The 21,982-nt window shown below is 33.8% G+C and overlaps 1 long non-coding RNA gene and 1 other non-coding gene across 2 annotated transcripts in view; one reads left to right on the top strand and one right to left on the bottom strand.

Moving 5' to 3' along the window:
• Window positions 1-21,982, bottom strand: part of LOC105855436 (uncharacterized) — a 67,289-nt gene that overhangs the window by 9,964 nt on the left and 35,343 nt on the right. The gene's annotated exons all lie outside the window — the stretch shown is intronic.
• LOC142875036 (U6 spliceosomal RNA) lies at window positions 1,445-1,553 on the top strand. The gene has a single exon (XR_012922610.1). It is a non-coding gene; the product is annotated as a U6 spliceosomal RNA (small nuclear RNA).

Below are 21,982 nucleotides of genomic sequence, written 5' to 3'. Positions count from 1 at the left end.
CTATGTGTGTATTATTTTTAACATTACAAATAAGAAAAGACAACTTGGGCTGCCTGCCAGGCTGCCATCACATACACTCTCACACACACACAATTCATGACAAATTTGGTTCCCTAGATTTAACTAATATTTTTAATAACTGCAAAATGCATGTGTCCCTCACATTTTTATAGGTTTTTGAGAGATGATTTGGAGAGAGGGAGCCAGCATCCTGTGCTAATTCACCATCTTGGCAAGAAGTAGAACTTCTATCACTTTTCTTTGAATTGACAATTGAATTAACTTTTTTGATTATTTGATTAACTACTCATCCTGATTAACTTTGATCAAAAGTCATCTGATATATTTAAGATATGTATTTACATACTTGTCAACTTTATCTTTCATATATTTTAAGCATACAATTTAAAATATATATTATATATTATTACATGTAATTTAAAATATGTATATTATATAAATATACTGTATATTTATATATATGTGAGGTCATAGTGTAAATTTTAATATTGTATTCTATTTTTTATTTAATATTATGTCATGGATATTTTCTCATATTATTAACTATTTAAGCATCTATAATTTTAGTGATCAAATAATATTCAAGCTGATGAATATTCAAGCTGATGGACATACATGCTGTATTTTACTATTTTCCCATTTATTGGTAGAGAATTTGATTACCTCTAAATTTACATTGCTCATAATTTCACACTAATATCTTTTCACATAAAATTCTGATTATATTCTTAGAATGAAATCTTAAATGTGGAATTATTGGATTAAAATTAAATTAGGAATTGCTAGATTAAAGGCAGAAATATTTTTAGTCTTTTATACTTAGTACTACATTTCCTTACTAGGTTAAAGATAGAAATATTTTTAAAGTCTGTTATACTTAGTACTATACATTTCCTTTCAGACAACTTTCAGTAATTTGAACTCTTAATGACAATATATGATAAAATGTATTTCAGTATACATAGAAGTATACATAGAAGTGTAATAATTTTTAACATTCTCCCAATCTGGTAGTCTAATAATTGTATCTGTATTTGATTTGCATATTTTACTTCTATCAAATTTGACATTGTTTATATTTTTGTCTATTTGCTTTATATCTTCTGTAAATTGTCTGTTTACTATTGCTTGTTTCCATCTTAATTGGGGATTCTTACTTTTTTATTGGTTGATAACAACCCCTATTATTTGTTTTTTAATATTTTGAAGTAACTATTATAAGTCTATACTTGTCTTAATTATTATAAACTTTTTTCTCAGTGTCTGTTTTGCCTTTTAATATGTATTTTTAGAAATTTTGGATGCTAAACTATAGATTTTAAAACCTATGTGAAATTGATCTTTTCTAATATCGTTCTTTTAGAAAAAATTATTTCTCTCTTGAAACTATTCTACATTTGAGGAGAGTTAAAAATTATATGTTGTGCTCAATTTGGCAGCACATTTACTAAAATTGGAACAATGCAAAGAAGATTAGCATGACCCCCCCCCCGAAGGATGATGTGGAAATTTGCAAAGCATTCCATATTTTAAAAAAAATTATATATACACACATATGCATATATGTATACATGCACATGTACACATGCATGTATATAAGATTCAGAGTAGGGCTCTAACTTTTTTAGTTTACATGTCATTTATTTATTGAATAAACTTATATTTTATTTATTTGAAATAACATTTTACTTAATTTTATTTTTTATACAACATAGGATCTCTCAGAGGATTTTCTGTTCTTTAGATATTTTTATACCCATAAATGTAAAAATCATTTAGGACATCTTCAATATTGAATATATTTAGAAAGACATATGTAATGCTCATAAAGTGGTGTAATGCTGCAGCCCTCAGCCCCTGGATGGTAGACCAGTACTGGTCTGTGGCCTGTTAAGAACCGGGGCTACACAGCAGGAGGTGAAGGGTGTTATGGGGGGTGGCGTTGGGAGTGAGTGAAGCTTCATCTGTATTTACAGCCGCTCCCCATCACTTGCATTACTGCATAAGCTCCATCTCTTGTCACATCAGGGGCAGCATCAGATTGTCATAGGAGCTCAAACACTACTATAAACTGCACTTGTGAGGGATCTAGGTTGTATGGCCCTTATGAGAATCTAATGCCCAATGATCTGAGGTGGAGCTCAGGTGGTGATGCTAGTGCTGGGGAGTGGCTGCAAATGCAGATTATCACTAGTAGTGAGGTTTGACTGCACGATAAACGTAATGTGCTTTAATCATCCTGAAACCATCCTCCCACCCCACCCTGGTCCGTGGAAAAATTGTCTTCCATGAAACCGGTCCCTGGTGCCAAAAAGGTTGGGGACCGCTAGTGTAATGGACATTGAATACTAAGAAGAGGGGAGGGTAGGAGAGGGTTGGAGAATAAAATTTTACCTGTCTAGTACTGGTGAGGGGTACACTGAAAACCCTGACTTCAGCATGATAAATTCCATCCACATAATAAAGTGCCCCTTAAATTATTTGAAATAAAAAAGGAAAGATTTATGTAAATGAGGAATCATTTAAAGATTTAGAAGAAAGAAGGAAAAAAATTATTCTACCAGAAACTTTGAACAAAATTATAATTGTAGTTCAGTAGAAAAGTTAGATGTGAAGATTAAAGTAGAAGATAAAAAGTACAGGATTATATACTTATCATAGTATTATAGTAAACATAGAAGGTAATATTAATTGAGTTCACTAGGTATATTATATAAGATATTGCAAAATGCATTACATGTAGTATCTTATTGACTTCCCTCCCACAAAAAAAATAAAAATAAAAATGAAATCAAGATCTCCTTACAAATGAGAAAACCAAGACTTAAAAAAATTAAATAATTTCCCTAGTGAGAAAAAGTTAGGACTAGGCTTCAAATCCAAATCTATCTGATTCCAAAGCCATCATCTTAACTACTGTGCTATACTACTTTTTTCAGAGTATAGAAAACATAAACGTTTATCTAGTGAGACAAATACTTTCCTGTCTCTAAATTCTAAAGGAAATTTATTGTGTGGATGTTGAGTAACAATAATGGATAATATCTTTGACTCGCATTTTACAGAAAATAGAGTAACATTTTTTAAATGGCCATTTCTTATATCAGCCTTTGATAATGGCCCAGTTCATAACATTGAATCATACCTTAGTGTAGGCATTTCTATGGACAACTACTTTGAGATAGTTCAGATATATTGCTATCTATGATCAACTTGATTCAGGAAAGTATTTGTCATATGCCCAACATGAAGTGGGCACAGAGAGTCAGAAGGCAGGGCTTAATTTTAAAGAAATATCAGGTCAATGTCAAATTCTATAACAGAAGAAAATAAGTCATGCAGAGAAGCCAATGTAGGGTAGCTGTTATCTATTGTCAGATAACTGCTATAATCAAGAAAGTTCCTTAATGGAAGGGCAGCGTTGAGAACTGAAGCTAGCTTGGTTACTTGTTCTCTGAATATGAAACTTTAAGAGTCATGTGCAGTTAAACTCTGGCAAGGAAAAAAATGGCAGAGGGACATGAAGGGCTTCAGAAGCCCTTGTGATATGCCACTGTCCCAGCACTCAGTAAAGTGCTGGGTGTAGAGTGTGTGTGAAATAAGTCTGTAGGCAATAAGTTAAAGAACAAGTGAATGACAGAATGAATTTATTATTTCCCAAGGCCATATATTCTCCTGGTGCATTTTATCTTTTATTGATACATAATATTTTACATATTTATGGGGTACATGTGAGTATTTGTTACATGCATAGAGTTTACGATGATCAAGTCAGGGTATTCGGGGTTTCCATTTCTTGGTGCATTTTTTTAAAAGAGCTATGTGTGTATCTTCCTGGTCATTTTGGGATCACATGAAAAATTTTTGAAGATTTGATTTTGCTTTAATTTTGTTAATGACGTTTGACAGGATTTTTTTTGTTTAATTAATAACGATAACAACTATATACTGGCAATATATACACACATATATAGGTACTATATACACACACACACACACATACTGTATTACATGTATACACTAACTTGTTCTTTGTACATCATTTCAATAAATCTTCACCAAAATTATTATGTTAGATGTTATTATTTTTTCCTTATGCAGATGAGGAAAATAAAGGCTCAGAGAGGTTAAGCATCTTGGCCAAGGTTGCATGGCTGGTAAGTGGAGTAGCTAGTCATTTTGCCCTATCTTCCCAAGTCCATGCTCTTTATGATTGTGTAAATTAAATATGGAGCCATATTTTCTCCATTTACCTTTTTGAGAAAATGCTCATTATAAAAGTTTCAAATAATCCCAAAGTTTAAAGTAAAAACCCCTTTCATTTATGGGGATATATTTAGGTATGAGAGAGAGATACCAAGGCCAACGGGAAAGAGCAAGACAATTACTTTTATCTTTTCTATTCTTTCCTTGGGTGGCAACTGAGTAGCACAACTCAGAGACTACGTGAACCAGGCAACTTATTTTTTCCCGGAATAAATCACAGAGCTGAGAGTCAAGGTGTTCCTGCATTTGTACTTGATCTCTGATCTCAAATGAACTGCCAACTCTACTTAGCATTCTATATTCCTCTTTTTTGTTCACTACTCTATTCTGAGAAATTCTGCATATATTTTTTAGTTCTCTAATTCTTTAAATCTCTGCTTATGTACCAAGTCATTACTGCCCCCAGATAAGGTCATTTTTTATAGAGAATATAAAAGTTGTTAGATGAGAAATCTCTCCTATTCTCACCACCAAATCTACCACCTATCTTGGATCTATTTCCATACTGGTTTTGTTGAGATTCCATGGGGGAAGAGAAAGGACATTATGGCAGGCTGCTTTTAAAATTAATTTAAACATTTTTGTGGGCCCTAAAAGCATTTGGTGGCCCCTAAAATTGTTCCTACTGTGCCTAATGGGTAATTAATCTTTGAGGAAGAGCCTTTCTCACTATCAAATATAATCCTTCTTCGTGCACTGGATTGCATTTCCTGCCAACTGCTCAAGGAATTCTACTTTGGTTCCCTCTCCTCATTATATTAATTCCCTTTTTTGTACTGAATTTTTACCACTTGCATGAAAACAAACTTTAGTATATCCTAGTTTTAACATTAAACAATAACAAATTAGTGAAATTATTCATAATCATCTGCCTGCTGCCAACCCCTGTCTCCCCTCCCATCTACAGATAAGCTTGTCTCATGCTTTCTTTGAGAGCAATAATTTTTATTATTATTTTACCATATTAATTTGTAGTAATACATGATTCTTTTCATTATTGTCTAAGAGATTTTTTTTTGCCTATGTCCTCAAGTATAAAATTTAATATGAATGATGATAGCAAGCATCCATGTGTTTTTTCATGTCTTAGGGAGAAAACATTCAATTTTCACCTTTACAAATGATATTAGCTGTAAGATTTTTGGTAGATGGCTTTTAACCATGTCTAGAAAGCTCTTTCTATGCCTAGTTTTTTGGGGAGTGTTTATCAGAAATTTATGTTGAATTTTGTCAAATGTTTTTTCCATATTTATTGAGATGATCATATTTTTTTTCTTTAGGTTGTTGATGTGGTGAATTGCATTGATTGATTTTTTTTCCCCAAATTTTTTGTTGTGGTAAAATACATATAACATGAAATTTACTATTTTAACCATTGTTATGTTTTCATTCAGTGGCATCAAGTACATTCATATTGTTGTACAACCATCACCACCATCCATCTCCAGAACTTTTCATCTGGAAACATTGAACTCTATACCCGTTAAGCAATAACTCTCTATCTTCTCCCTTCATTTTGCCTTACCCCAGCTCCTGGCAACCACCATTCTACTTTTTGTCTCTATGATTTTGACTGCTTTAAGTACCTCATATAAGTGGAATCATATAGCATTTGTCTTTTTGTGTCTGGTTTATTTCACTTAACATAATGTCTTCCAGGTTCATCCATGCTGTAGCATTATGTTAGAATTTCTTTCCTTTTTAAGGCTGAATAATATTCTATTGTATGTATGTACCACATTTTTATTATCCATTCATCATCAATGGACACTTGTGTTACATTCACACTTTAACTTTTGTGATTTTGTTTTAGAAATAGGTAGAATCAAGGATCATAATTTTTTCTTCATTTAGTTAAATGAAATATACTAAGCATGACACTATGTTATATATACTGTACTCTCCATAGCATGACTGTATATTAAACAAGGTAAATTATTTCAGTTATTCCAATGTTAATATAATTTAACAAATATTCACAGCTATATCAGGTATCTGTTGACAGATTAAAAAGAAACTATTAATATAAGCAGTAGTCTTCAAAATTATTGACTTCTCTTATAATTAATTATGCTACATAAATAATCTTCAATTTTCAATTATTTCTGTTAAAGTATACCTTTTCATTTATCATAATCAAATTTTAGGGATTCTTTTTTCTTTTTTGTTTTTGAAACTTACAGCAATTTAAAAAGTGTGAGTAGATAAGGGCTACAATCCCAGATTTCTTCCTTTATCTCTCCCCTTTTTGCATGTTATAATATGTATTTCTCATACTTTAATCTGCTTTATTATTTTAGCTGATATTAAATTTGCCAATATGTAGAACATGGTATTAGTATTGCCATATTTAGAAATTAGATATCCAAGAGGTGATAGATATTCATAAAGATATATGGAGAAAAGGTCTTTTGCTAAAAACACTTTTTTAAAATGTATTTTGGCATATTGGTACGCTTTTGGGATTAGATCCCTAGTCTACTAGTATACATATTCACTGTTCACATAATTAAAATAAAAGAAAAATTGTCAAGTGCTATTCAAATTTCATTCAAAGACTTCTCATTGTATATTACTCTATTCTCTTTTATGTCAGCATCAATCTGTAAAAATGAAACTATATTGTACCCAATGAGAAGGACTTGAAGTTTGAAGGTTTTTTTTTTTTTTTACGTTGGTGAGTAGACTTTTTATGAACCATAACATACTCTCACCCAGTACCATTAATTGTTATTTTAACACCATGTGCAAGTCAAATCACTAGATAACCTCAACTATTGGATGGACAGCAATCTGACATTTTGTTTTCCATTATTATGTTTGTCAAGTAAATATAATTTGTTTACCAAAAACTCAATAAAATATTTTTAAGTTATTTCATCCTTTCTCACTTTATACTTGTAGAGTTCTCAAGACAAAGATTATGATAGGAATATTTATAATTCATGTTATAATTCTTGGTGACTTCCAATGACAAGTACATTGAGTGATTGAAAATTATACAAAATGAGTTACAGGATTTAAAAAGCTGTGAGTGAATTGACAATGGAATATTATTAGCAGCAGATATAAAACCATTTAATAATGTACCCATTAGCTGAAAATAAAGCGACTGCTTAAAATCACTCAGAAGTTGTGTTCCATCACAAACATTTTTAAATTACTGTATGTAAGTCATAATTTTTCACATTAATAAAATTTCAAGAAACAATTCCCTGTGATAAATATATGAAAGTTGCTACATTTTGTCATTACACTTAGTGCATTTAAATGAGTATAAATTTGTCTATGTCACTTCATTTCTTTCTTAATGGTCATTCAATTTTCAGATATATATTAATTGAATATCATTAATTGTAAATATTTACAAAGAAAATATTTCATATTCTCTAGCCAATGACAGAAAAAGATTCTAATTCAAATTTTGTGAAGAGAGAATTTTTACTAGAATTCCTGAAATGGAATTTGATGCATTCATTTGTACTGGTTTTTTTCCTAGACATATCTTTTTTATTATGCATTTTACATTTTTAGTTTAGTTATTAATTTGATTATTTGCTTTATGAATAGCAATAGGAATCATGTTATCCTTTTTTAAATTTTACACTAATGTAATTGATTAAATATTTATAGCTACCCTTTGCTTCTTTCCCAATGTCTCGATACAAGAATCTTGTTTCAGCACCAATTGATTAGTTGCTCCTTTTTCACTTTTATTATCATGGAAACTTCTATTTAGCACATATCCCAAATCCCTTGGGTTTCCATTTTTATTTTCTTACATTAAACTTTCCCCTCAGCAGTGAAGCCTCTTGGATTTAGTTTAAGTTAATAATCTCCAATTTTACTGAGTCTTCTAGCCTACCACACCAATGCTACTTTTCATTAAGAATATTTCTTGGTTGGCTTATCAGCAAACTTTAATCAACCACACGAATTGAAATACAATGCCTGCTGCTGAAATAGTAATAATTTTGGGCATTTAATATTATATGATTATACATTTTATTAATTTTTTAATGCTGGGAAGCAATTTGATAAACTGTGTATATTTTTTTATTGACTAAAACTTTTCACCTTTTTAAAAAATCTGCAATACTCTTTCTTTAAACAAAATCTTACATGGAACCCTAACTTTAAATAGATAAAATTTAAATTGTTCTGGCTTACTCAGGGGTGGCTGCTTCTCTTTCAATATGCTCACCTAACTCTAAAGGGAGTCCATAGAAAGGAAGAAATGTAGAGGGAGATAGAGATGGAGATAGAGAAAGATAGAATAAGGAAGAGAATGTGTGTTGATGAATAAATGTATCATTCTTCTTTGAATGACTAATTTATACAAGGCTTATCTGTATGTATATGGAATCACCAGCACATTTATTAACATGGAAATGTTTATCAGTATATTTATTAATATTAACATGGAAATACACCATTGAGTGAGAAGGACAATATGATATGAGGCTATCTATGCACATATACAAAAATTCAGACACCAATAATTTTTTTAGCTATGTATATAACACTGAACAAGTGATTTACCTCATCTCTTCCTTTGTCTCTTATCTATAAAGTAGGAATACTAGAAATAACAACCTCATAGAACTTATTACATATGAAGATGTTTAGAATAAAGCCAGGCAGCATCTACAAAAAGTTCTTCAAATATTAACTATTGTTCTCTCTGTGTTTGATATACTTTAATTTCTTATTTTTATACATTAATACTTATTACATCTGTGATATAAAACTTATAAAGAAATATGTAAAATACCGAGAAAGCATGTAAAACATGTAAAAATACTTCCTAAAAATGTAAATGTCCCTGCATTTTTACTAAGCCTCAAATGTTAAGGTAATGAAATATTGTGGATACAATTAGATCTTTACATGAGATGGAAAATCAGAGTTGTGCCTGTGGCTCTGTGCTGAGACTTGTTAATTTGGCTTAGAGTAACTTAAGCTTCTGATCTCATGTTACAGGGTATTAGGAGCTCTGCTGAGGTGCCTCTCTGATTTGGGTAAGGGAGATGAGTGGATGAGGCCCAAGACATTCCTCCTGTCCTTCAACTTGAGCCATTTCATCCTTTTCTGTTTTATATAGTAGACTTCTGAACAACAAAAACCACACACACAAAAAAGCTTGTAAACAACTGTAATAGATCAAGTAGAACATGTGCTACTACTGTTTGAAGCCCATCAAGCCTACGAAAATGAATCATTTGAACAGAGAGAAATAGATGTTCAATGAGCAGAAAAGATTTTTCTTGGAATAAACACTACTTGTCAATTTTATGAGAATGATTAATTAGACCATTCTTTAATAAGATATTGTACCATGATGACCCAAGATCCATTAATTACTTTGGAAACTTGTGAATTTTACAGTGGCTCTTGTCAATTCTCTGACTTTATAAACAAATTATGGATTGCCTCTCACATCTTAGAATTTTAAAATCCAAGAAATCCTGAAGCATGTCAGTGCCCACTTTCACAAAGCAACTCAATTTCAAAACAAGTTCTAGAATTTGCTGTCTCAACAGGAGAGGCTTTTCCAGACATGACTCTCTGAAACTCATTTGCCAGCTCAAGTTGGAGTATCAGAGCCTCTTTGCAATACTGGGATGATAAGCCAGATGTCTCCAATAAAAATCAATTCCAGGAAATACTGGCTCAGTTTGTACCTAAAAAATACTCAGAACTTTATGGACTATACTCATCTATTCATGGTAAGTTAAAAATAGAAGGAAAAGGCTTCTTTAGAAATCATTCAATGTTTCTCAAAAATATCCTTGTGACATCACACTTGTTTATTTACCCAGTACCTATGAGGAATTAAAACTGAAGGTATAGATTTTGCAGGGTCTCTGATTTCAGCTAGAGTCCTTGATAGGTGACAGGTGATTTATCATGATGGCTAACGGGCATGTTACAGAAACAGTGTGTTTTCTCCCCTGTAACAAGTACCTTTCTAATGATACGGTCTGGATGCTTGTCTCTTCAAATCAGAATGATGGAATTTTCTAAATGGCAGATAAATAGACCTTTCTAACTTTCAAATCATCAGTGCAAAAGTAAACCATAGAGAGAAAAACCTAGACGGATGTTTTAGGTCCTATGTATAGAGACATGCCAAATACAATATGGGTAAGCAATGGCATTAAAGGAAACAATGGTAACATGGACAGAAAGTTCACGGGAATTAGGATCTGAAAAGTCAACAGCACACAAAGGGAAAAGAAAGAAGAATGAAAAAAGAAAGAAATCTAATAAGAAACTGTATACATTAGACATTTTTGTTTTTCTAAAGATTAAGTAACATGCATAGGGAAAGCATAGTTTGCTATAAGAGATACCTCACTGTGGTTTTAATTTGCATTTCCCTGATGATTAGTGATATTGAACATTTATTCATATGTTTCTTGGCCATTTGTCTATCCTCTTTCAAAAAACTCTTTTCATGTATTTTTCCCACCTTTTAATGTGTTTTTTTTTTCTTGTGGATTGTTTGGGTTCTTTGTAGATTCTGGACATTAGCCCTTTATTGGATGTATGGTTTGCGAATGTTTTCTCCCATTCTGTAGGTTGTCTATTAAGTATGTGATTCCTTTGCTGTACAGAATATTTTTAATTCAATGAAGTCCCATCTATTTAGTTTTGTTATTGTTGTATTTGCATTTTGGGTCTTTGTCATAAATTCTTTGTCTAGGCCAATGTCTAGAAGAGTTTTTCCTATGTTTTCTTCTAGAATTTTTATGGTTTCATGACTTACATTTAACTCTTTAATCCATCTTGAATTAATTTTTGTATATGGTGTGAGACAGGGGTCCTTTTTCATTCTTCTGCATGTAACTATCCAATTTTCCCAGCATCATTTATTGAATAGGGCTTCCTTTGCTCAGTATGTGTTGTCTGCTTTGTCAAATATCAGTTGGTTGTCAGTAGATGGTTTTATTTCTGGGCTTTCTATTCTATTACATTGGTTTATATCTAGAATGATCATTATTAAAAAGTCAAAAAGCAATATATGGGGATATGGATACAGTGAGAAAGGAACACTTACACATTGTTGGTGGGGCTGCAAATTAGTACAACTCCTATGAAAAACATTATGGAGATTCCTCAAATAAATAAATGTAGACTTACCATTTCATCTAGCAATCCTGCTACTGGGTATTTACCAAAGGAAAAGAAACCATTTTATCAAAAAGATACTTGTTCTCAAATGTTTATCGCAGCACAATTCATAATTGCAAAGACGCATTATAGAATCAACCTAAGTGTCCATTGATTCACAAGTGGATAAAGAAAATGTGGTATATATATATATACACACACACACCATGGAGTACTACTCAGCTACAAAAAGCAATGAAATAACATCTTTTTCAGCAACTTGGTTGGAAATGGAGACCATTATCCTAAGTGAAGTGTCTTAGGAATGCAAAACAAATAAATTTCTCCTGTTAAACATAGCCTCTTATGGTCTCAGGGCAGTGTAACAAGCTGATATAATCATATCTGAATCTCCATAAAATTGTATTCCTTAAAGGTAAGTCTAATAAGGCAACTGGAAGTCAGACAATGCTTTTAATTCAGACAAGACAAAGAGAAAATCCTGCATATACCTGAGGTATTTTTACAGTAGACATTTTGCAATCAAGAGCCTATCACTCCCCAACCACCAACACAGAGCTCTTACCTTTGCCCTCACACATTATTCCATCCTGAAATACCCTGCACTTTGCTGCTCATTCGACCCTGAGCAAAAAACCTTCCCAAGAGCATGCAATACCATGTGAGAGAAAGTGTCACTAGCCATGTTGTCAAACTACTCCCTACCCTGTTCCCTGTCATGCTTTCATGACCCTAGCTATAACAGCCTTCTCAAATATCAATACCATGTGGTTAGAAATGTCTCTACTTTGAACTAAGCCAAGACTTGGCACTAATGCCTTTTTTTAATGCTTTTCCCAACCATCAGGATTCATAGCCATTTTAATTAAGGGTCACAAATCTAGGTGCAAAAAACTTAGTGCAATTTAAACTACCTGGCGACGTTGCAGCTTCTCCCACCTAGTGCATTCTACATAGTTAGTGGATCCTGAAGTTCCTGTAGCATGTTGATATTTTATCAATACCTAACATAGTCATTTACGATGGTGTTAAATTCAAAGATAATTACAATCACGTTGTTGTGTTTATCACAACAGAGGCTCATGAGCAGACGTGTAATTTTGTATTAAATAGTGAATTTGTTCTAATAAATAATATCAGTGGCCCAGATTATACAAGTAATATTGTGTGTGCAATGTTAAATAACTTGTCAGCATCAATTTTCTGTCATTTTTATTAAACAATTATAAATCCTTCCACAAATACATTTTGTTTATTGAGTATGGGTTCAATATTATGAAAGATTACAAAAGATGATTACAAATGTACTCTAGCCTCAGGCCACTTACAGTCTAGTGGGTAGATGTGTCAAATAAACTGACAAAATACAGACACTTAACAGAGAAAAAATGGACAGAAGAAGAAAAAATAATATCTGCTCAAAGATTTCAAGTGCTATTGACTCAGAGAATTAAGCATTAACAAAAATAGACATGTCAATAGAAGGAACTGAAGTGGGGAAGGGGAGTAGGGATGAGTTTGATTCAGTTGCAAGTGCATCAAGATGGAAGTATCCAGTTGAAAAACCAGCACTGTTTTTATGAATCAAAGAGTGACAATGTTTGAATGGTGCTTTAAAGCAATGGTTCTCAAACTTTTGATCTTAGTGCTCTTTTGTACTCTTAAAAATTACTGAAATCCCAAAGGGAATCTTTCTTTTTATGGGTTATATCTATCAATATTTACAATGTTAGATATTAAAACTGAGAAATTTTTAAAACCATAATTAAAAAGACATATGTCAATATAATTAATGTTTTTAAAAGCCCCACATTTTCCAAAAATATAAGTGCAAAGAGTGTTATTGTTTTAAAGTTTTGAAAATATTTTTAGTGCCTGACTTGACAAATGACAGCCAGAGTCTCATATCACTTCTTCATTCAATCTGTAGCAATATCCTGTAGATACTGTAGATTCTAGAACACTCCACTGTAAACTTATGAAAGAATGAGCATAAAAAAAGGGCAAATAATGCCTAAGTATTATTATAAAAGTAGTTTGAATTTGGTCAAATAATTTGCTTTATATAACTTGAATCCTTTAAATATGTTGATACTGTTTTACTGCTGAGAATATGGTATATCTTATTAGATAATCTATATGTATTTGAAAAGAAGGTGTATTCTGCAGTATTTGCATGGAATTTTCTATAAATGCCGATAAGGTCAAGGTAGTTGATAGTATTATTTAAATTTTGTATATCCTTACTGTCATGCTAATTTTATGTCTACTTATTCTATTAATTAATCTTATTAATTATTGAAGTGAGCTGAAGTGAGCCGTCCTGGGGTCAGATTGGCTGAGACCCAAAGTCAGCAGAACGGGAGCCCATTGCTTGTTCTCACAATTAGCAGGACGTGGCTTGTTGACTGGCTGAAGGAACTGTTTCTCCAGGCAAATGGCCAAGGACCTGTGGTGTTGCATGCAAGCCAAGGTTGTCTGGTATCCAGCACGTGGTGCTAGGCACTGCAAGATGGCCAAGGACTTGTGGTCTCACACGGGAGCCGAGATTGTTTGTTATCTGAAAGCAGTGTCAGACATCAAAGGCCATGTCTTGTAGAAGGCCATGCTTTTTTGCTTTGACTGGAAAAGCAGGTGTTTTTGGCCATGGAAAGTCACTACCAAAAAGTAGCTGGGAAAGTAGCTGGCATGAGAAAATAGCTGCAGGACACTTGCCCAATTAAACTGTATATAAATAAAACGACTGGCACATTACTGTGCTGCAGTCTGAAACCATCTCTTGTCTCTGTGTCTTTTATTCTTCTGGGACTGCAGCCAATTCTGTCTATCTGCATCTTATGTATGTATTCTGTGTGTCATCCCCCATCCTGTAATCAGGCCATGACAATTATTATGGAGGGTTATTGACATCCCCAACCATAATTGTAGATTCCTCTCTTTCTCTTTACAGTTTCCTCAGTTTTTTTCCCTGTGCATTTTGAAATTTCCTTATTAATTTCATAAACACCCAGGTTTGTTAAATCCTCTTGATGAATTGAACTCTTTATCATAATAAAATGATTTTATTTGTTCCTGCTATTCTTTGCTATGAAATAAACACAGTTTGATATTAATATAAGCACTTCAGGGCTCTTTTGATTAATATTAGCATAATTTCTATTTTTCTATCTGTTTAATTTTAACCTATTTTTATTATATTTAAAGAATATTTCTTGTAGGGAACATATAATAGGGAATTGCTTTATATTTATCTGAAAATATGTCATTTTTATTTGGAATATTTAGACAACTTGTCTTAAATACAATTATTGATGCTGTTAAGTTTAAATCTATCATTCACTATTTGTTTTCAATTTGTCCCATCTGTTCTTTGTTCCCTTTTTCTATCTTTTTAGACTAATTGCACATCCTTGTGGTTTTATCTCCTTTGTTGAATTATGAGCTATAATTTTTTGTGTTTTTAAATGTTAATTGTTGTTTTAAGGTTTAGAGTATACAACTTTAACCTATCACTGTCTACTTTTAAGTGATATTGTACCACTTTACATATAGTTTTAAAACCTTATACTCCTCTTTCTTCCCTCCTGATCTTTATGCTGTTGTTGTCAGATATTTTAGTTTTCCATATGTTGTAAACCACACACTACATAATTAATTATCTTTGTTTAGACAATTTTATTTTGAAGAGATTTATATAAAATAAAAAATTACATATTTATCCATGTAATTGCCACTTTTTCAGTGCTTCTCATTTTTTGTGTAGGCCTAAATTTCTACCTATTATCATTTTATTTTTATCTGAAGACTACCCTTAATATTTCTCATAGTATGTGTCTACTGGTGATGAAAACCTCCAGTTTCTGTTCATCTAAAAAAGATATTATTTCTACTTAATCTTTGAAAGATATTTTCACTGGTTATAGGATTCTATGTTAATAGTTTATTTCTTTCAGTTCCTTAAAAACGTTCCTCTCTTGTTTTCTTGCTTTTATTGTTTTCAACAAGAAATCTGCTGTATTGTTTATTTTTGTTCCTATATACATAGTGTCTTTTTTCATCTGGCTACTTTTAAAATTTTCTTTTGATCAATGACTTTAATTATAAGATATTCAGTATAGTTTTCTTCATGTTTCTTGTGTCGACATTTGTTGAGATTCTTATATCTGTGGATTTTTAGATTTCATTACATTTTTTTAAATGGTCATTTTAAAAAAAAAATTAGTTCTTCTGTGACCCCTCCTCTTCTCCTTCAGTGACTCCAATTACCCATTTAATAAGTGGTTTAAAGTTATCCTACAACTCACTCATGCTCCATTAATTTCTAAAATGTTTGTATCTCTATTTCCTTTTGGATAGTTTCTGTTACTTTATCTTCAAGTTCATTTAACTTTTCTTCTGCAATGTCTATCTAATCTGCCATTAATTTTATGCAGGGTATTTTTACCTCCAGATATCATGGTTTTCATCTTTAGAAATTCAATTTAAATTGCTTTTATCTCTTCCATGTTTTTCTTTAACACATTCAATCTTTTCAATAGGTTTTTGAACATATGGAATATAGCATAGTCACTATTTAAATATCCTCATCTGCTAATTCTAATATCTGTGTCAGACATGGCATGGTTTTGATTTATTTTTTCCCTATTATGGGTTATATTTTCCTGCTATTTTGCATGACCGATAATTTCTTATTGGGTACCAGCCACTAACGTTTATCATATTGAGTTCTGGATATTCTTTTTTACTCTAAATATTCTTGATGTTTGTTTTTTTCCTGGAATACAATCATTTGGAAACAGCTTGATCCTTTTGGGACTTGCTTTTAGGATTCCTTATGCATGACTGAGATTGTGCTCAACGTAGACCAATTATTCTCTATTACTGAGGCAGAACTCTCCTAAGTACTCTATGCAATGTACTAGGAATCATGAGGTGTTCCAAACTCACGAGAAAAAGCACTATTCCAAGTTCTGTGTGATTGTTGTGCACTATTATTTTTGAACCTTATGGTTGTTCTTTCTTCAGTCTCTGTCAGTTTTTTCCTTCATGCTCTGATTAATTATCAGCTGAGCACTCAAGGGTAATCCTCTGAAGATCTCTAGGGTTTCCTATTTGTGCAGCTCCTCCCAACTCTATCTATCTCTTCAAATCAGGGACTCTACCAGGCTTTGACTTGGTTCCTTTTCCTTAGGCAACAGCCTGGAAACTATTTCAAAACAAATCCTTCTTTTGCAGGGATTATTGCTTTTCATTACCTGATATTAAATGCCTTGAAAATCATTGTTTCATGCAGTTTTCCCACTTTTTTGTGTTCTTTAACCCCCTTTTTAACTTAAAGGAGGCTACTTTGAGGTCATTTGTAAAAATAAATTTTGATAGGAAAGAAGCATCCTTAATCCCATAGTTGAGAGCAGTCCCACAGAATTTTCTGTGGCAACACATCTATCTTGTTTCTTGATACTGCTGCCCTTTTCAATTGCTATTCCCCTTTTTTATTTCAATTATTATACTGGTAAGAAACCAGCAGCTCAAACAGACACTTTTATAGTTTGTTTAAGGAAAAATTAGTTTGTTACCACGTGGTCACCAATGTGAAAGAGAGAGCTAGAAACACACACTACAGTGAGCTTCTAGAACAACTCATAGGCCACAGAATAACTTTGCCTCTATATGGATAGGAATGCTACCACTGTTGTTGAAGAGAAATATCAAAGCTAGATGTGCTGACTACAGAACCAAACTACATTTACTATAATCAGCAAAATGGATTCCTCATGTGCCATGTCTCCTTCCCTCAGTTATTTCTGAACTCAATTCATGAGGTAGCATATGTAATCAAGAAGTGTTTATACACAGTGATTAAGACCTTAAAACTTGAAGTCAAACTGTCTGAGTTTAAATTCCACCTGCACAACATTGCACCTTTCTGTGCTTCAGTCTTATGTGTAAAATGATGAAAATATTAGTGACTATTATATTAGATTGCTGTGAGGATTAAATATTGACTACTTAGAATAGTGCCTGGTACACAAAAAGTGCTAGGTAAAGAATAGTGATCATATTACTACTACCATTATTATTATTATTAGCAGCAGCTGGAGATCTTAGCTTTACAGCCCTTTTGGTACAAAAAGACCCACTAGTAGAAGGGCAGAATAACTATCCAGTCAACAATATTGGGCCCCATAGTTAAAAATAAAAGATTAATGCAAATGTAGATTTTATATAGCTATAGACATTAATTTGGATAGGATTGGCTTATGAAACACAAACAGATAAGTTTCTGAAAGTAAAACACTGTGAATCAGTGACTAAATTATAGTGAATTCACCAAAACAATATCAACATGTAGGAACCTGTTCTTTAGGTGACATTTCCCATATCATGTTTTGTCCCTTCCTTTAACCATAATTGTGTCTAGGTTAGGTGGTAGTAATATAAGTGGGGTATGATTGTAAAGAATAAGGACATGAGAAGGACTGAAATTCTGAGTATGAAAAGAAAACTTAGAAGGGGTAAAAAATGGGAAAAATGAACAATAAGTCTATATGGTTTTGAAAATATGTATTTTTCTAAGTTAAATAGTTCCAAATAGTAATAGCTTAACAGTGGGAACTAGCATAATTATAATTTAGTATGATGATTGCCATTGTATTATACAAGATGCAATGAGAACAGAGAAGTGACATATTTAATCTCCAAGAGGAAATCAGGACTAATATACATAAAAGTGGTGACATTTAGGAAATAAAGTCATTTGATTTGAGATTAAGACTCTGCAAGGTCAAGGTAATAGAGACTGTATCTTTATTAATACTGAATTTATTGAAGAGAAAAGCAGAGAAAATAAACTCATAATTTATTTTTAATTGACAAGTAAAAATTATATATATTTATGGTATGCAACATGATGTTTTCATATCTGTATACATTGTGGAATGGCTAAATAAATTATTTAACATATATATTACCTTACATACTTACATACTTATGTTTTTGTCATGATAACACTTAAAATCTACTCTGTTAGCAATTTTCAAGTATACAATATATTATTAACCATAGTCACCATGAGGTATGATAGGTCTTTTGAACCTATTCCTCCTGTCTAACTAAAATTGTGTTCTTTTACCAAAATTTCCACAATTTCCTCACCCCTCCCCCTCAACTTCTGTAACCATTATATTATTCTCTGTTTCTATGAGTTTGACTCTTTTTTTAAACCCCACACATAAGTGAGATCATAGAGTATTACTCTTTCTCTGCTTGGCTTATTTCACATAATATGACATCCTCCATGTTCATCCAGGTTGTCTCAAGTGAAAGCATTTCCCTATTTTTTTTTATGCTGAATAGTACTTATGTCTTTTACTTTAGAGTTCCCTGGAAGAAATGTATATTTGTCATCTCAGTGGCCAAAGATGTCAGTGTCCTCTGTGGAGTAGGGCACTGGGGACTACAGTGTTTACTGCCACATAACTGGTAACAATACCTTAGTCCTTTCTTTTTGTCCTAGTCATCTCCTGGTACCTCAAGTGTGCCAGTCTCACTTGTGATCTTTTCTACATGGATATTTTCTGATTTTTGCTCCCCTATGTTGCTGCAGATTCTTTAATGGGTTCTTGTGTCCCCAGTGGGCTGTTTTGGTTTGTAGAAAGCTGTCTGTATATTTTTGCAAAGGGCTGAAATCTAGTATCTCTTACATCCCCATCTTGGTGACATACTCTCCAGAAACATTTTTTCGTAAAGTATGAAAAAATAAATAGAAGAATCAAATACTATTTTAAGGGGCAACACAAGAAATGTCACAAGACAGTGCAAAAATAATTGCTAATGCAAATGATTATGGTGGTTTAAAGAGTATATATGTGTAAATGTTAAAATGGTTTTTGTTGACTCATGTTGAGTCATTACAGTAATGCAGTGAGAGACAAGGCAAACTCTAAATGAAAAAGAAAAAAACAACCAAAACAACAATGCAGAGAAATCTTTCATTTTAGATGGATTTTTTTATGCTTGTCAATTGATTCAAAAACGTATTATGACAGTAACATAAAGCTGTTCTCCTTAACAGCTTCTGAAGTTCTTTTTTATTCTTTTTACATGCAAGAGGTCAGTGTCAGAAGAACTGCTAGAAAAAATATCATGATAAATTCTCTTAAAGATTGCTCTTAAATCACACAAGGTGTTTAATCAAATGTAAAGATGTTTTCTCTTTCCAAGAAGAATGTCATAAATGATGCAAAAAGTTTAATATATCCATTCTAGCATAAATAACTACACTGTGACTTCTTGTGCTGAGGAACTAGCAGGAAAAAGAAAAAAATATTTTTTTCTTAAAACAAATAAGAACACATTTGAGGTAAAAACTACATTTGCGGATTCATCACACCAAAAAAGTAAGAAAAAAGAAAATGACTCTCCCTCTTTCTATATAGAAATATATCTATAATAATATATATAATTATGGTATATATAAAAATATACAAGATGGCTGACTAACGACACCGCTTGTTGGGGCATCCCAGCGAGAAGGAAAGATATCTGATTCAGGAGAGGAAGTAAGAGTCACAGCTCATGTGTGGATCACAGAGAAAGACGACAGAGATGGCTGAGGACTCCATGGAGAAAAATTGCAAAGCTGAGAAGGAAGGATATAAACAGGAGAAGATATTGGCAAGAACCAAACACAGAGAGGCTGAGAGCCCAGTGAAAGGGTAAAGGGGGATGCCCCTTCTTCTCCCATGTGCCTTCAGGAAACAGCAGGCCATTAAGTTTATTGAAAGTTTTTCCACCCTCCATGAGCCCAGCATGGCAGAAAGTAAAAAATAGTGGTGTTAACTAGTGAGCCCCAGGAGTTTGAGCAGACCAAAAGGGGCTCCTCCTAGAGAGCATCACAGGAGGCTGTAGTACTGGCTTTCTTCCATCCAGCCACTTCCTCCCCTGCACCTTCCCTAACTACTGCAGCCAGAAGAGAAGGCAGGTTGAGCTTGGGTTTGGCCAGTAGCCATGGCTCCTCCCTTCTCCATTACAACCATGGGAACAGTTTGAGCGAGAAGTTCAGGAACAGCAGCTACTCTCATGTCGGTGTGCACCCCAGGCTGAGGTCTCCACAGAGAGTGGGGCCCACAACTCTTTCTTTGAGGACTTATGGTGGAATTGGGAGGTGAAATTTGGGAACTCCCTACTGGCCAGCATTTCATGGGGGTGCATGCCAGTGACTCAGATAAGCAAGCTGGTCCTAGTGCCCTTCAGACATGAGAAGGGTTCAGGGGACACAGAAATCTGGGAGCTGGACATATCCCATGGGAGTCTGTGGTGAAGTACTGAGGAATGAGGATCTGGAAGTACATCCATCATCCCCACTAGAAAGCCATCATATTGGATAAGGGTGTGGCATTTAGAGAGGAATAGCCTAGCCCCTGGCTCCATGGCAACCAAATGCCTCACACTCAGGTGTGTCAATTGACTGAGTGCTGCAGCCCAACCCCCCACTCATTACAATAGGGAGAGCAGTTTTTGCCAAGAAGTGCACAAGTGGTTGCTTCTCTCTTGTGGGCATGTACTCCTGGTTAAGGTCCCCACAGAGAGAGAGGCCCACACCTCTTCCTTTGAGGACTTGTGGTGGAATAGGGGTGCACAATCTGGACACTCTCTATCTGCTAGCATTTTGTGGAGACACACGCAGAGGGTCAAACAGACTGGGGGGAAGTTTGAGAGCTAGACTCAGGAGAAGGAGCACATGTAGACTGAACTGAAGAGAATGTGCTGTGGGGGTACGAGGAGTGGTGATTTGGGAGACTGTCCACCCCTCCCTGCAGAAAAATTATTGCTACTGGGAAAAGGTGGAAAAATAACAGCCCTGGATCTTAGCACTTAAACATATAGGCCCCTTCCCCATGAATAGCCTTCCTGATTTGGAGAGCTTGTCCTGACCCTCCTACCAAAGGCTCCCTCTAGTGGCCATAAAAGCAACTTCTGAGCCCCACTGAGACTTTATAAAGCCTTTCAGGCTTCTGCAACCTAGCCATGAACTGCGTTGCTCCTCCCCCCACCTCAGTGGTGGTAGAGATCAAGCAACCCCCTGGGAGCTATAGGGTCTCTCCTAAAGCTTGGGGCACTTAAGTACTCCACTTGGAGGATCAGAACCTACCACAGGCACAAAAGAAAATCTTGGTAGCTGGCTCTTTCACACGAACATCAATCAATGGCAGGGAGAAAAACTCTACAGTTCATCATAGCATCTTCCAGCTCAAGCAAACAGAGTGTGGCTGATTCATACTCAAAGTACCATGTGCCTTCTCAGAAATTAAGCTGGGAAACCCAGTACAATTCACACTGCTGGGAAAAGGTGAAGACACCAAGACATAGGCAACCCAAGAAGACCATCAAACCTGCTTGAACATCCCATAGGAAACTCAGGACCAGCACTCTTCTCCCTGGCATGGCTAAGGATTGATGGTTGGGGACTTGGGGACAGGTCTGCAAGCCAGGCCTAGTACCCCCCGGATTAGATCAAGAGGCCAGATGAGAAGGAATCAGTGAAAGAACTTTGGAA

The sequence above is a fragment of the Microcebus murinus genome, chromosome 1, assembly GCF_040939455.1.
Source record: "Microcebus murinus isolate Inina chromosome 1, M.murinus_Inina_mat1.0, whole genome shotgun sequence".
NCBI lineage: Eukaryota > Metazoa > Chordata > Mammalia > Primates > Cheirogaleidae > Microcebus > Microcebus murinus.
Note: the sequence above shows the minus strand (reverse complement) of the source record. Positions and strands in the feature narration are given on the sequence as shown.